The following is a 14,459-nucleotide window of genomic DNA, read 5'->3' on the forward strand; positions in this document are numbered from 1 at the left end:
ACCACGACTACACAATGCACATACATAGTATTGGATGCTCGCAACAAAGCATGTATGACATATGCATAATACTACATGTATACCAGTACCATAGGTACAACATGTGCATGGTACCAGCTATACACAACACTGCATGCATTACGTTTGCATAATATCATATGTACACACCACCACTTACACAATGTGTACACAATGGCACATGTACGCCGCACCACCTGTACAATGTGTACACAATACCACATGTACATAGTACCACCTTCACGACATGTACACGACACCACATGTACACAACATCACATGCACGACATGTACACAGCACCACATGTACAACATGTACATGACACTACATGCTCATAGCACCACTTGTACAATCATGCGCACAACACCATATGTACATATCACTATTCAGTCAATTTAGTGTCCTAAATTGCTACATAAATTATCAATCCGGGTATCGTAAATTGATGAAGTGTAGTGCACTATATGTGCTAGATGACCCTTTCTTACCTCACTATTTTTGAGTTTATGTTTGTTTTGGCATTTTTCTTTTTTGATTCCTAATGTTCTGCAATGTAATCTACAAAATCTTAATCTACTGCTACTAAGAATCTAGAAAAATGAAGTGAGAGATAAAAGTTCTTTTAGGCCAAATTTGGAAGTAAAGTCGTTAAACAAGAAAATGAAAGTGGGGCTTCTCTTCTTGCTATTATGATTGTTTCCAAAACATGAACTGAAAGGACTTTTAAAACTACTATCTGCTCAATTACAAAACCAAAGCTTAAATTAGAAAATGAAATGTCAGCTATCTATGATAAATCAAAGATGAAATATTGGAAATAAGATTACCTCTACTGTCTAATCTATTGTAGAATTTAAAGCTTAATAAACAACTGAAGATGGAACTGCAGCTAAACTAAGTGAAAAACTAAAAATGAAATTGCAATTATTCTATTGTGAAAGCGAGGCTAAATGAAGTATTTTTGTCACTCAAATACATAATTCAGGGAGAACTACCTCCTTATGATAGCAATTTTGGGAGATTTCATTCTTCATCATTCTAAGAAAAGTAAACATGAAAATGCAAAGAAAGTCTCATTCATAAATAAAACATTTCACCACTTAGTTTTAGGATTAGCCTTCAACTGAAAGGGTTCTTGGAAATATCCATTTATATCATGAGTTACTAAAATGATAAGAAAATGGCATTGAATTGCTTAACTCAAAAACTAATGAACAACAATTGTAATGAAAGATTCATTCTTAAATACAACATTTCACCATTTAGTTTGAGGATTAACCATCAACAAAAGGCTTTTGGAAACATTCATTTATATCATGAGTGATTACACTAATAAGAAAATGGAATTGAACTACTTAACTCAAAAACTAATGAACAACAATTGTAATGAAAGACTCATTCATAAATACAACATTTCACCATTTAGTTTGAGGATTAACCATGAATTAAAGGCTTTTGGAAACATTCATTTATATCACGAGTGACTACACTAATTTGAACAACTTAATTTAAAATCTAGAAACTAAGGAACAATAGATGAAATAAATCAAATTATGCTACTGACATCAACTTAAAACTATAGTTAAGAGACTAGAAAGCAATGAAAACTAAAGGACTATTCTACGCTAGAATACAACTATTCTGAGTTAGTGAAAAAAATGACATAAGCTGCATGATACACGGAGTTATAAAATGATTATGAACATGATGGAAAACACATAGTGAAGTTACAACTAAAATGAGGAAGAAAAACAAATAGAAATAAAAACATGTACCCTTGACCACGCAGGGGCCCTCTGCCAAGGTCTCAGATTATCAACACTTCACAAGCACTTCAAGTATCCATTGAAAACAAAGTCTTCTTATTAAAACAAAGCACTAATTTTCTCACACTACAAAATGGAAATATGCACTATTACATAAGCAAAAACTTGAAATCGTTTTGCGTTCTACACGCTGGTATTTATAGGAAAAATATACAACTATTTGAAGAGAGAAACCATCTACAACAAAACATGTAGACAGGTAATGTATGCGGAATTCTTGTCTTTGGTTGCCTTGAAACATAAATCTTCTAATGGTGGCTATTGGATTCTATTTGTGCAAGTGGCAGATGAGGTCTTTGGCTTTAGGAGACTACCTCAGATCCAGTATTGAGAATCATTTAAAAATAGAGTCCTACTTGTTGTAGGTTTCTTCAGTTGACTTCCCTTTAACTGGAGTCCTCCACATCAATCTTGGCAAAATGGATAGGATACCATCCATGCTTTGACATTTTCCAAGCTATCCATGTGGCCCATTTCATCTCTTGACACCTGTAACCTACAAAAATATGGAGATGGCTATGGAACAGTCGGTTAATTGTGGAATGTGGCTACGTTTCGTAGCTGAAAGACAAAAACCTATTCAAATAACAAACATAACAATATAACTTGTAAGTCACTGAAATATACTCCTTGAGGCAATGTGCAATGGCTTTTGATGATTAGGGATGCATTTTTCATGGAAAAGTAAAGGAAGAAGGATGAGAAAGTTGCTTAAAAGAGAGGCAGTTTTGGAACTCAACATACCCCCACTGCGAGACTATTGCATGTCCCCATGCAATCAAAATTGTAAACACCCTCCTTCTACTACATTTTCTCTGAGAGTTCAGCCAAAACATCCAACCTCTTCTTGCTTCTCTTTACTACAACTGCCATCCTAGGCTTCCTCATGAGAAATCTATACTTGAGGTTAATGAGAGCGTGGTTTAGCTTTTTGTTTTTCCTATTTAATTTTTTGTTCTTCTTATGCCATAGACCCAAATGAAGCATAGTATTATCATGAATAATCTTATCCAGCTTGTTTTGTTCTTTTAAAGCTTCATTTTCCTTATAAATATGCCTATTGAAGACTTCTAGCTCATATATTTCCTGCTTAAGTGAGCTAATCAAAGTCTCTTGTGATGTAGCTGGTTGCTTAGGGTTGGATGAAATTCCTTAATCTACTGATGTATTATTTTCCTCCAGTGACTCAATATAATCATAAATCTGCTGTTGGACTGGGTCAATCCCTAGAGAGACTCTTTTTGGGATGCTTTCAAAGTTTTGTTGAGGAGAGTGTTGTGGGCTCTGCTCAAATGAGATGTTATCTTGGGATTGAGTTGGAGTTTCTTCTCCCAAGTCTATGAATTGAGCCTCTATTGATTTTTCTTTCTTCATTCTACCCTTAAGTCTAGAACTTCTCCTCAAACTTTGTGAACCTATGATTTCTTCCTCTATAACCTCTCTTCTTTTTCCCTTCTCTTTCTCTTGCTTGAACTGATCCTTGATGTTGACTAATCTCTCAGAAAGTAATTGTTCATCCTCTAATGATTCCAATCGAAGGAAATGACTAGATTGCTTGGAGGAGGGGCCAAATAAATGGCCGAATAAATCTCTGACGAACTTCCTTCCTATGGTAAAGGAACGGGTAGATTTCCCCCATGTTCATCGGATTCTCTGTGAACGAAAATAATTTGAATGGTGTCGTTCTCATTCTCTTTGGTGATAGTATCATCTGAAAGTGGACCTTCGGAAGACAAAATTGGGTCGACTGTTGTCTCGACCTGTTGAATTTGGTCCGATGTGGACTCAGAGGGTCTATCTTCAATGATAGGTGCTTTGATTGATGACAACGGTGTGTTAGTCATATTTTCAACTAGCGATGGACTCGGCAAGAGTTTCTTGTATCTGGGAGGAAGTTGCTGCGGTGAAGCAGGACAGTTATCAAATACTCTTTTAGCTTCGTCTAGGAAAGGACAACAGTGGAGGGCATGATTGCCTTCACACAGTCTACAAGGAAATTTATATCTTCCTTTTTGTCCATTGACTTCGTTTTCACTAGTTGATGGTGTGCTCTCAACATGATTGTCAGAGGTTGAAGATACCAGATTGTGCAAGCAAGGAGACTAGTCCCTCAAGATCTGTGGGATGTAGGGACAATCTCGATGATAGTGGTCTCCCTTGCAAATGACACATGGACATTTAGGTTTGGATGGTGCAGTGTGTGGATTTTCGCCAGACGATGCAATGGTTGCCCCCTTTTGTTGTTGGCTTCTTCTTCTTCTTCTTCTTATTCTAAGTTACTTGGTTTTTAGTGTTACTAGTTTCACCAAACGAAGAGGAGGAAGGAGAGGGAGAAAAAAATGAAATAGAAGTTGGGGGGGTGACTTCAGGATCATCTGGTTGCTGATTTGCTTGTTGAGGAATTGTAGTGTTTTGAATGACAGAGGTCGAGAAAAGCCATACTAGTAGGCCAATTGTGAGTCTTGGAAGGGACAATGTAGCCATGTGTGGAGCACCAACATCTCCCCAAGAGGAGAAGGGACTAGGATTTCCCCCAATGGGAAATCCTTGATTGGGTTCTCCCTAGCAGATTTCCTCAACTTTTCTTTTCATATTTCTCCTTCGTTTTGTATGCTTTATGATCTTTGTTAATATTTCAGAGATGGGCTCTTTTTCATTGGCTTGTTGTGCTAAAGTTGTAGGAGTGTTTTGAGTTGTAAGACTGGTTTTCCTTCTCCTACTCCTTTTCACAGAACTTCCTTCAGGTAATTCAGGTGCATCTTGGAAAACGTTTCTGATCAAAAAGTTCTCCCATGTGTCTCCTACACTCTTTAAGTGATATTCAACTAGAATTTTTATGAGACCATGGTGATAAAGATTATTTTCTATGTCTTCCATTTTCTTCTGAGCATTAGTGGCCATTCTCCTTAAACTATTCAACAGGAAAAATGGGAGATTGATGGTTCCCTTTTCAAGAAAATTCATCAACAATCTTATGTGATATACATACATGGAACCGAATATTCCATCGCATGTGATAATTTTTTGCAAAATCAATGGCATGCTACTCCATTTAATGGCATAAGTGTCCTCAGACACATAATTTTATTAATTAAAAAAAAAAAAACAATTACATATTTCATTTTGCAAGAATTTACACTTGAACAACCAAACACTCTTGCAATGAGATATTTATAAGCTCCATGTTCTAACTACCTCTAATTATGAATCACTTATTAAATAACAAGTGCCCATTTACAATAAATGCTATTCAAAACAACTAGCTAACAAATCTCCTAAAATAGAGCTTAAGATATGACACTTTTGGAGATTCATATCTTGTTACAACAATATACTAATTCTAAATGTCTCCATTAAATAATTAAACATTCTAGAATAATAATTATTAATTTAATATCTTAAATTAATAATTATTTTATTCCAATTTTATAACCTATGATAATATTGTATTTTTGGATCATCTAACATTCCCCCCTATGATCCAAAAATAAATTACAATAGATACCAAGTTCATCCCTGAACTTAGTAAATTTTATTCTGCCAAGCGGTTTCATGAAAATGTCAGAGATCTGACCTTTAGAAGGAAAATAAACTAGCTTGAGGACATCTTTGGCGATGAGAGATATGATATGGTGATACTTGGTGTCCATATGCTTTGTCTTTGAATGAAAAACGGGGTTCTTGGCAAGTTTGATGGCTGACTGGCTGTTAATGAATAATGATGTAGCTTTTGCCTGAGCAATGCCCAAGTCTTGCAAAATTCTGCGCAACCAAACAATTTCACATGCTGCTTCCCATGCTGAAATGTACTCTGCTTCTGCTGAAGAAGTGGCCATTGTAGCTTGTTTCTTACATCTCCAAGATACTGCAGCTGACCCCATGCTCATTAAATAACCTAATGTTGATGCTCGATCATCAATACTTCCAGCAAAGTCGGCATCAGAATATCCACCAAGTACAAAATTTTTAGTCTTTGTGTAAAGAAGACCAAAATCTTTTGTTCCTTGGATATATCGAAGAACTCTTTTGGCCGCATTCTAGTCGCTGTCTTGTGGTTCCTTCATAAAAAGTGAAAGAATACTGACTGCATAAGCTATATCAGGATGAGTATTTGTCAAATAAATCAAGCTACCAATCAACTTTCTGTAAGTTGTACTGTCCACCTTTCCCCCCTTTCAAAGTTTGAAAGTTTCAAGTTTTGCTCCATGGGTGTGAGAATGGGCTTGCAATCCTGCATGCGAAATCGTTGAAGAACCTCTGCTACATACTTACTCTGAGAAATGAAAATATGATGTGGATGTTGGAAGACTTCAACTCTAAGATAGTAGTGAAGTAATCCCAAATCTGTCATTTTAAAACCTGCATGTAAGTCCTTTTTCACCTGTGTAATATGATTATCATGGTTGCCAATAATGATCAAATCATCTACATACATAAAAATAATTACTAGATATTTTCCCTGTTGCCGCACATACAAAGTGTCATTAGATTCACTTCGTTGAAAACCAACGTTCTTAAGGTATTCATCCGTCTTTGCATACCAAGCTTGGGGATCTTGTTTTAATCCATATAAAGCCTTGATCAATTTGCAAACTTTATGTCCTTATCCTTCAATTTCTAAACTTGGTGGTTGGGTCATATACACTTCCTCCTATAAATCCCTGTTGTGAAAAGCACTTTTCACATCCATTTGGTGAACTTTCCATCCTTTCTGAGCAGCCAATGCAAGTGTTAATTGGATGGTGTTCCATTTAGTTGTAGGAGAAAAATTTTCATCATAATCAATGCCTTTCTACTGCGCAAAACCTTTTGCGACAAGTCATGCTTTATACTTTTCAAGTTCTCCCTTTTGATTATACTTAATTCTGTAAACCCATTTGCATCCTATGGGTTTAACATTTGATGGGCAATCAACAAGTTTCCAAGTGTTGTTATCAATTACTGCTTGATATTCTTCAAACATAGCCTATTGTCGTTCTTTATGTTTTGCTACTTCTTTGTATGTGGAAGGTTCAGTAAAATCATTTGCTATCAAGGCAAAATTTCCTTCACTTCTATGTACCCTTCTGGTGCCTGTTTTATTCTGCTCATCAGGCTTTACATCTTTCAAAAGTTGAACTACCCATTTCGGTAGTTGGTGCTTAGTTGTTTGCACTTCTGAAAAATCTCCATCATTGTAAAGAGGATTAATATAAATTGATGTTCTTCGCTCAGGTGAAGGGTGTGGAGAATCACAGTCAGGAGAACGGTTGTTGCTTGGAGATGCAGATGAACTGCTAAAAGACCCAGATGATGTTGTTGATGTAGATGGACGGGATGACGCATCTTCAGAGGAAGGAAAATCAAGTTCACACCAATTTGGTGAAGTTGGTTGACTTTGCATTTTTCCAATTCTTTTACTTCCCTTAGTTTCTAACTTGTTAAGAAGATTTTCAATTTCTTCAGCACTCTTACTCTTAGTGTCATAAAAAATGACATCCTTGCTGACAATGAATCTTCCATTGGTCAAAATTCGATACCCTTTCTTTTCATCAGAATAGCAAATCATTGTGCATTTTAAACTTCTTGAGTCAAGATTAGTTCGTTTTTATTTTGGAACTAAGGCATAACATACTGATCCAAAAACTCTAAGATATTTAACTCAAGGTTTGAAACCAAACCAAGCTTCATAAGGTGTGATTCCATCTCAAGAAGAGTTGGAGATCTGTTTCTTAAGTTGACAGCTATATGTATTGCTTCTGCCCAATATGTTGGACTTAACCTCTTGAAAGTTAACATGGATCTCGCCATTCCTAACAAGGTGTGATTCATTCTTTCAACTATTCCATTTTGCTGTGGAGTGTAAACATTAGTAAGATTTCATCTTATGCCATTTTCACTGCAATAAGTTTTGAATTCATTTGAAGTGAATTCTCCCCCATTATCTGTCCTGAGAGTACCTATCTTTTCTTTGACTTCATTGTCAACAAGTTGGCGAAAATTTTTAAACTTCTAAAATTCTTCTGACTTGTTCTTCAAAAGGTAAACCCAAGTCATTCTACTAAAATCATCAATGAATAGTAAGAAATATTTGCAACCACCAAATGAAGTTTGTAGTGGTCCACAAACATCACTGTAAACTAGTTGTAGCCGCCTGTTTGCACGCTATGAACTTTTTGGAAAACTTTCTCGACTTTGTTTGCCATAAATGCAAGCTTCACATTTTGCATTTTTCCTTTTCAAAGTTGGAAGTCCTTTAACCATTCCTTGTTTATGCAATTGAGAAATACTCTAAAAATTTAAATGTTCATATCCTACATGCCATAGTCTTACAGGTGAAATACCTATAGTCACTGCTCCTGAAAAATTAGATTGCCTTGGAATAACTGTCCCTTTCATCTATAACAATTTTCCATCTTCATAACCTATCATGACAGTTTTCAAGTTCTGTTTGATTGAATTAATCTTGACTAAACCATCTTCCATAATCACTTGATGCCCAGCTTGTCGAATCATGACTAAAGAGAGCAAATTTTTCTTAAAAGTTGGTACATACCATACATTGGAAATCATTTTTTCTCCAATGCCAAGGAGAAAAACTTTAACTGCTCCTTTTCCATAAGGAGTATGTTTTGTATCATCGACAAGAAAAATGGAATTAAGTTGGCAATCTTGAAAGTTCAAGAAAAAATCACATTGACAATTCATGTGCTGAGTTTCCCCTGAATCCAAGATCCAAGCATCTTCATAATCACTTCTAAGATGGGATAAAAGTTGTGATGCTAGTGAGGAATTAAAAACATATTCTAAGTGATCATCATCTTGATCATTTGCAAATTGCATTGAATGTTGTTGAAACTTGGGAATTTTATTAAGAGATGTTCGACAATCTTCAGCATAATGGCCAACTTTGTTACATCTTTGACACACAATTTGACTTAAGTCTCTTCCTCTTCCTGAAGATTTTCCTCTGCCTTTTCTTTGACTTCTATTTTGAGATTGTCCTCTACCTTGATTATTATTTCCTTGTCCTTTAAAATTGCCACTTCCTTGGTTGTTTCCTCTACCTTGAAAATTACTTCTTCCTGAAATGTTGCCTCTATTAAAGTTATTTCCTCTGCTTTGGCTTCAACCTTGACTTTGTACATTATGTGCTCCTAGATTCTAATTCTCTCTACCTCTGCCTTGAGAACTGTCTGCTGATGCTTTAATAGTTCTAGCCTTTGTGAAAAAAACATCTTAACCAACTTTCTTCTTCTTACCAAAGGTTTTATCATGTTGGGTCAACATTTCACAGAGCTCATCAAAATTTAGTTTCTCTAATTTCCTAGCTAATTGAAGAGTCTCCAAAAAATGTGTGTAGGAAGAAGGAAGTCCAGCAATTACAATTGTGACCATAAAGCTATCATCTATTGCTGGAAAACTAGCATTAATGATTTCATGCCTAATATTCTTAAGTCTTAAGATATATTTAAGAATATCATCTCCTTCAATCAATTTTTGTTGCAACAATTTTAATCGTAGATCAACTTTATTTGATTCAGGCTGAGTATCAAAGAGGTCTGTAAAGGATTTCAAATCAGACCATGCATCTGTAGCATTTTCTATATGGACATACATTTCATCATTGAAAGAAGATTTAATAAGAGCTAAGACTTTGGCATTCTTAACTTCCCATTTTGCTAGTGCAACTGCATCTGTGGGTTTATTCGGTTTAATATCTCCATCACATATACCCTCCCATAATTCATTGTAAATGAGAGTGCTTTCGATGAGACGGTACCATGTTTTATAGGATTTTGTACCTTCAAGTTTGTCGGAATCAGAAAGCAAATTAATCAACTTAGACATTGTAGCATTGAAGCTTCGCACCAAGAATCAGAACAAAAACGTCAAGATGGGCAACACAACACACCACACAAAGAACACAATCTATCAGGGCTTAGCCTTGACCCTCGTATAGTCGTTGAAGCAGGAGAAAAAATGACTAAGCTTTGCACTTGGCTCTAGTCAATTTCTCAAAAAATTACAAGGTAACTTTCAAAATTTGACTTTTACAATGATGCTCTTGCAAAACTTGGTAAAATAAAGTTAGCCCCCCTTAAAGTAAAATTACTTTCAATTACACTTATCCCTTAAAAAAAAAAAATACAATTGAAATCCCCTTATTACTCCAAAATACAATATTCCTTATTTCTCCACAAAATTTACAAATTTAATTCGCCTTCAATACGTTCAGCCTTGCACTTTCTTAATGAACTAGTCCTGTCAGTTTGAATGATACAAATCCGTGCATATGCAATACATCGCCAATGCTATCTTTTCTTTGCTTCTGCTCTCCTCTGCTCATAAATATTGTTAGCTCTCTCGCTAGATTTGAAGGGTTGCACATATACTGATCAATCAAATTTTAGAGGAAGCAACCAGCAGATGTAATTTAATTCAAGATGACAGTTATTGTAAACACAAAACAACAATGCGTTCGAAAATCGCGTATAAGAAGTGACTATGAAGAAACATGCAGATCTAAAAAAACAAAAGTATGTGGGTAGTTCACAATATCACTTTGATCAAATTAATCGAAATTGTATCTCATGTCTGCGTCCAAACAGAATGCCAAAATTGAATTAAATTACAAAAAACCAGGGCTGCTGATATTTCAAACAGATTTTTGCTTCTGTCGGCATCTTTTCATAATGGAAACTTTTGATAGTCATAAAATTTGTCCTCAAAGTGCTAATTTTCTTCAAGTGGTTTCAAATACGGAGTCTCCAACAAACTCTCGAATGCTTCTTTTGGAGATGGATAGACTTCGCGGTTTAAGCCGAGAACAGGAGTGCTGAGATCACTATCTGAAGCCTCTAGCAGATAAGAAATATCGAACCCCAAGTCCGAATTTAGGGATTGGCTTTCCTAAAAACATTAAACAACAAATTCCCTTGCAACTGAGTCAATATCAAGTATACAAATCATGAAACGCATCAAACGTGACGATTTTTGTGCAGACGAACAAGTCACTCTTAGATACATGAAACAAGAAGCAGATACAGTGGCACTATTTTATCTGCTTAAATGTCTAGTTAATTTTACTCCTACCCATAGCACGAATACTTTTATAAATGCATTTTTAGCACAATGCTACTTCTCGAGTAATATATGTTTCGGATGTTGGCGTCGGAACACTTGTGTTGGGTAGTGCATATTAACTGGGAAAAGAGTATATTTACCGTATGAGTGCATAAACATATGTAATGCTTTGTTCAACTATTTTCTCTGGATAGTTGTTACATAGTCATTCTTATAGTCAATTGCGCATCGGAACATAGGTTACAAATGCATGTTTGTGAGTCGAAGAGGTCAGTTACACACAATTACTTTAGCCAACCTTCAATCTGAGGGAGAATGTTAACTCTTTTGGTAGCAACACAGCCTTTCACTATACGAAATTCATTGGCTTGTTTCCATCGCCCACGACGAGCTCTGGAAAATTGTGTCTTCCTTTTCATGTTGAGCATTCAGCAATGAGTTCTCCTCTTTGTTGCAAAGAAAAACTCAAAAGGAAATGTCTTTCGTAAACCTGGTTTGTTGGAAAGGATTCCTTTACACAAGCGCAAATCAAGGTACTTCAAAAGAACATGCCAAGTTTTCAATCCCAGCAACAAACAAATATGGCTTCATTGATCAGGGAATCAATCTACATGGTCAGGAATTCAATTTGACAGGGCATGGTGGCAACAATAATTCTTACAATTGATTTTCATATTTTAAAGAAAATCTAAAATCACTAAAATAATAAAATTTCTTTTCTTTTGAACATAAAATTGGACAAATTCATACCAATCATTTGCTGGTCAATTGAATAGATTTTTCACGATTTTGTTGAGTTGGAAAACCCTCCTCACATCGACTGCAGCATTACTAGAGCTTTGATACCAAAATAATGGTAGAAGTGTCCTCAGACACATAATTTTATTAATAAAAGAAAAACAATTACATATTTGATTTTGCAAGAGTTTACACCTGAACAACCAAACACTCTTGCAATGAGCTATTTATAAGCTCCATGTCCTAACTACCCCTAATTATGGATCACTTATTAAATAACAAGTGTCCATTTACAATAAATGCTATTCAAATCAAATAGCTAACAAATCTCCTAAAATAGAGCCTAAGATATGACACTTTTGGAGAGTCATATCTTGTTACAACAATATAATAATTCTAAATGTCTCCATTAAATAATTAAACATTCTAGAATAATAATTATTAATTTGATATCTTAAATTAATAATTATTTTATTCCAATTTTATAACCTATGATAATATTGTATTTTTGGATCATCTAACACCATTTACCCTTAAGTGCAGAGATGGGAATTCCTCTCTTAAAAACTGAAGTGTCCATACCTGGGTTTTGGAGAATGACTTTCCATGTTTCATCATGGAATTCTTTATTCTTGAATCACCTCTCTCCAACCTTTGGTAGCTCGGTTGCTGCAGCAATAAAAGACTTGGTCACTGTAAACTTTATGTCATCAATCTCCACGTCCATCCCATCAAATGATATAGCAAATGACTTGGTGATTTATTTATGATGACCATCGAATTTTTCAATGAAACTTAGCCAACCAGCTTTCTTCAACATCCCTTTCAACTAAGGATAACCTTCCATATACTTCACTTCTATAGGTTATGCTTTGATTGTGAGGCCCATCACTCCTGTTCTCTACTTTTCTTCAAATTTCCTTTACTATTTGCATGTAGAAGACTGTGTATACTGCAATGGTATATGGAAGAAAAAAAAATTATAGATATGGGGATGGAATAACAGAGTATGTGGAAGGAGAATGACTATAGGAGATAAAACATATAGGGTATATGAAACAGGGAAACTGTATGCTTGAAATAATGCAAAAGATGTATGGAATGGAGTGGTTGCACATGTAAACTATGTGAAAAACAGAATACTGCTATACACAGAGAGAATCGAAAACAGAATGAATGATTGTGTGCTCAATGTATATGAGTGCTTGTATACACAAGAAGGTTGTCAAAGTATAAGTGAGGAACTCGGTGTAATAAAGAAGCAATACGGTTGTGAAGAGCTGTATCCAATTGGGTTATGTCATGTATTTAGCCATTAAATAGGTGTGATGGGGAAGTACAGTGAAGTACAAGTTAAAATCGTAGATCAAATTGCGAGACCATTAGGCATTAATCTCGGAAGGCATGGTGGAATAATCACAGAAATCAAATCTCATGACGACAAGTCAAGGAGTAGTGTGATTATACGAGTTATGCAACTTATGTTTTATATTGCTATTCGAAACAAGTTTTTGTTCTTACCTCTAGAACCATACCTTTCCGCTTGCTAGCCTTTTGTTGTTGCTTCTTCGGGTGCTTAGATGTTGATATGTCTTCAAAAGTTGTTTTCTTCTCCAATACCTACATATGAAATTTATTATGAACTGGCCTTTTCATTTTTTGAAATAATGATCAAACTGTTACTGCAGAGTCAGATTGGCTGCGAAACAGGATTAGCTACAGAACTGGAATAGATACAGAATGTGAGAACAACTGCGGAATGTAAAACAGATAATAAAAATGTGACTTTATAAATAAATGAAATGGAGATGACTATGTGGATGAAAATATGACAGAATGGAAATGAAAAATGGATATGGAAGAAATGATGAAGAAGAATTTTTTTTTGGTGGAATGTGGTGGTGGAGTGGAGTGAAACTTGCAAAAGTAAAACAGAATGAAAATGAAGTAAAACAATGAATTTTCAGAATGCACAATGAGTCACCATTTTTTTGGAAAATATAAGGTGTCAGAGTCTTCTAATTTTCACGTTGTATTTTCTGTATAAGCATGTGAATCAGTGATTGGTTTTCAACCTTATACAAAATTTTTCATTTTATTTATTTATTTATTTATTTATTTTTTTTTACTTTTTAAATATGATGAAAAGAACAAAGAGTAAGTCGATGGAGAAGAAGGATTCTTATTCACCAACTTCATTTCAGAATTATTTTGAAAGATATTGATGAACTCCTCCTTTGAGATTGGTTTTTGATAAATTTTCAACTTATGACCATTCATAAGGAGAGGAGTTTGATGCTCATCTATTGTTCTGATTCTTACTGCTCCATTACTAAAAACTTTTTCAATTTAATATGGCCCATGCCAATGAGTTTGAAACTTTCCTTGAAAATCCTTAAACTTTGAATCAAATAACAGTGCCCAATCTCCCTCTTGAAACCTTTTGTCCTTGATGTACTTGTCATGCCACTTAGCTCTTTGTTACTGAACTAGACCAGTTCTTTTAACAACCTCTTGTATGATTTCATCAAGTTCATTTAACTACTCCAGTATATGCTTTTGAGCTTCTGATAGATCCATCCCCAACTGGGCTGCCATCTTGAAAGTTTTGAATTGGAACTCTATGGGGAACAGGACTTGTTTCCCATAAACAAATTCATAGGGTGTATGTCCCATTGTGTTCCTCCATATAGTTATATAGGCCCACAAGGCTTCAGGAAGCCTTTCTGTCCAATCTCTTCTATGTAGATGCACAATCTTGGTGAGTATTCCTTCAATCACTTTATTTGTAGATTCCACTTGACCATTTT

Source organism: Pinus tabuliformis, chromosome Q, assembly GCF_031772625.1.
Source record: "Pinus tabuliformis cultivar Carrire ecotype Pingquan chromosome Q, CPIR1, whole genome shotgun sequence".
NCBI classification, from domain to species: Eukaryota; Viridiplantae; Streptophyta; class Pinopsida; order Pinales; family Pinaceae; genus Pinus; species Pinus tabuliformis.